The sequence below is a fragment of the Corvus brachyrhynchos genome, unplaced genomic scaffold (assembly GCF_000691975.1).
Source record: "Corvus brachyrhynchos isolate BGI_N302 unplaced genomic scaffold, ASM69197v1 scaffold285, whole genome shotgun sequence".
Classification (NCBI taxonomy): domain Eukaryota; kingdom Metazoa; phylum Chordata; class Aves; order Passeriformes; family Corvidae; genus Corvus; species Corvus brachyrhynchos.
The window spans coordinates 262,890-266,207 of NW_008238323.1; the positions used below are offsets into that span (position 1 = coordinate 262,890).

A 3,318-nucleotide genomic window follows, 5' to 3' on the forward strand; every position below is an offset into this window, starting at 1 on the left:
GTGGGCTGGAGAGGCCTAAAAGCAGATGGCCAGGTCAGTGGGGGCCCAGCCATGGGGGTTTGGGTCAAAAGTGGGCAGAGATGCCATTAAATACTCCAGATACTCGATGAAAACAAAGTTGTGAAAGAGAGTGTGCTGGAGGTCAGGTATTTCTAATGAATTCTGCTTAATGACTTCACCCCTGTATTGCACCCAGACTGCTGGGCTGATGGGGATCCCTGTGGTCCTCAGGAACTCAGGGGTTTGGAGGGGGATCCCTCTCTTGCTGCTCCTTGGATGAGTTTCCTGGAAGAAATTCAAACCACTCTGCAAGTGTCAACGTTTAATAGCTTGGAGGAAACTACATTTCAGATAATTTGGTGAAATAATCAGACTAAGCCCAGAAGATTATGTTAGTTGTTGTTTTATGGAGACACTGTGATTTTGAGTTAGGAGTGACTGGGAGATACTTGGAGATATTTATGGATCCCTCAAAGCAGTGTCTTCACCAGATGGATATGGTGAGAGTTTTACTTTATTTCCGTGCTTGTTGTGTTCCTGGGGATAGATGTAGGATTTTGTTCTTAACAAATAAGTCATGATTCAAAAGAGAATTGGAGAGGAAACTGAAAATTGTTGTACCAGGGATCATTTTATTACAGTTGTCAGGACTCACACAGTGTGTCTATGTTTGCTTGTGGATTAGCTGAGATTTTTGTACAGCCCTGGCTTTTAATAGCAAGAGTAAGCACTGAACCATTTTCCAAGGATTGCAACCTGCTTTCTGCTGTGTCTGGGTTTCAGTGGTGAGTTAGGATGCATTGCTAATCAGAAATGAGCCAGAGTTCAGTCCAGAAATGCATCTGGAAGAGCACTGCTGTGGCCAGAGATCAGATGGATTGTACCCAAACCGAGTCCAGCCTGCAATTCACTTCTGCAAGTGCTTGTGCTTTGTGCAAAACTGCTTTGAGAAGAGTTTAAGAATTTGGGGAGCTGCCTGTAGGAAGAGGAAGGCTTGGGATTTTGTCCTTGTGTAATTCCAGGCTGAGCAGCACGCTGCATGGTTCTTTTTAGAAGATACGATGGTTTTGCTGACCAGTGGGGGGACAGCACCCGTGGGTTTTCCTGGGCAAGTGTCTGAAATACAAGGCAGCAACTCGCTTTTCTGCTGAAGTTTGTGCTAGGGAAAACACACTGTTCTCCCACATCACTGAGTAATTTTGCAGGCAGTGGGCTAACAGACAGCTCTAGCCAACAATGCTTGTCTCTGCTTTCGTCCTTATCAGAGTAAAGCTACTTTGATAGCAACTCATAATTGATAACTGCTGTATCTGGGTGGTTCAGACTGCTCTGTTTTCAAGGGGACAGGAAAATAACCACCTTCAGAGCTCTTAAGCAAGGTGCTCGCTGCTCAGTGCTCCTCTGGTGCTCTCTGTTTTGGGCTGTTATTATGGTAATTGCAGGCTTGGGTACAAAGGAGGGTTTCAGACGGGGCTGAGAGGAGATTGGGACATGGATTATAGGAATCTACCTGGTTATTTGAAGTGTGCCTTAAAACGTAACACACTGAGTTTTAAATCTGAGACCTCCTGGGTGGGTGTTGTGCCTTCTGCAGTTTGCTCTGATCTTTTCCCTCCGCGATGCTCCAAGGAGAGTGGTGGAGCTGTTGGAGGAGGGTGTGAGCAGGCATAGCCCCGAGGTGATAGATAAAGGGCACTGAACACACTTCTTTCTGCCCTTTTTTCAGTTGAAATGCTGACTCTGTGGGATGTCTCATGTCTGCAGCTCAGCTTTAGTCCACTGGGGCGAGGTGGGATATGGGTTGTTAAACATGAACTGGTCCAAAAATATCACTTGTTTTGCAGTTCAGCTTTTAAACAGTTGGATTATGTCTGGTGCATCCTTATAGATCAGGAATAAAACTCAAGCCTTCTGTCTCAGAAGGTCAAACTTGCAAGGTGATTGAGAGCAGGAAAACAGTCTGGCCAGTCTTCTGAGTTCTTGAATATTTCATCTCCATTAGTGGCCCAGAGCGCGCGGGGAAAGCGCAGTGGAGGGGATTGAATGGGATCGAGTGGATGGCAAGGGAAAAGGGCACAAAATCCAAGACTCTCTGTTAAATGAGAAAAATTGGAGGTAATTAGACTTTTATTTCTCTGAACTTCTAGTGTGCCATGGCCATGCGGACACAGGGTGCCAGGGCAGAGTGTAAGGCAGTCGGTGTGTGCAGGTGTTAGTGACGTGCTCCTGTGCTTCCTCGCTGCCTCGAGCTCGGTGCTCAGGAGATGGGACTGGAGGCACCTTCACAGGTGACTGTGTGGCATCCTGTGTTTGCTTTTGTCCTGTCATCAGAAAGTGCCAATTAAAAAAAAAAAAGGAAAAAAAAAAGCAGTGGGTGGGCTGTACAGAGAGGCTGCAGAGGGTGTGTAACACCACCTGATCCCTTTTTTGAGTCAAAATTGTTCACAAATCACCTGAACACCTACAGTGGGTTCAGTGTGCGTTAAAACTCCCATTTAAATATGAGCTTTTCACAAAGAGGATGTTTTTGCAGCACTTGCATGTGAAACAGCTTAAAAAAACCCCCAAACAAAAAAGGCAAGTGATTAAAATTCATATGTGACGTCCTCTAATTTTTACAGTGATCAGCTCTTTAGAAACTCCCCAGATACCCAGTGTGGGACTAAACACACTCGATTCACTGAAACAGTGTTGTTTTAAACAAAGTGAGCAGCATGGAGTTAATTTGCTCCAAGTGCTGCTGGTGGAGGCAGTGGAGTCAAGTGTTGGGATGGTGGAAGGATGGCTCATTTAGGGATTGTTAATGGCTGGGGGGTTGGAAGCAGTGAGTGCCTTGGGACACGTGCAGGCACCTCCTCTGGTCACAGTCCTGTCCTGGCGAGGTGCAGTGGGATTGGTGCCTTTTACCCTGCTGGGGGCTGCAGAAGGTGTTCACCCTCCTGGGAGCAGTCTGAGAGCTGTGCCATGGTCGCGCGGAGAGCCAGCACAGCCTGATGCCCTGGCTGATTCTTGCTTTTCTCGAAGAGGAACAAAAGATCCCTTGTGTGTCCCCATCCCGGCTCTAATTTCTGTGTGTGTCATCGCTCTGGGCAGGAGCCTGGAGTCTGGCAGAAATTCCCTCTTGAAAACCTGTATTTCTGCTGCAGGCAGCCTGACCTGAGCAGCACATGTTTCACACTGCTCTGTGCTGGCACTGCCAAGGCCACACGTCCAGTGCTGGGGACAGCTCTGGGCCCCTCAGGACAAGAGAGACATGGAGGGGCTGGAGCGTGTCCAGGGAAGGGAACGGAGCTGGGAAGGGGCTGGAGCCCCAGGAGT

At 47.8% G+C, this 3,318-nt stretch overlaps 1 protein-coding gene across 1 annotated transcript in view; it reads left to right on the forward strand.

Annotated features, from left to right (window-relative positions):
* Nucleotides 1-3,318, forward strand: part of MYO5B (myosin VB) — a 148,464-nt gene that overhangs the window by 36,369 nt on the left and 108,777 nt on the right. The gene's annotated exons all lie outside the window — the stretch shown is intronic.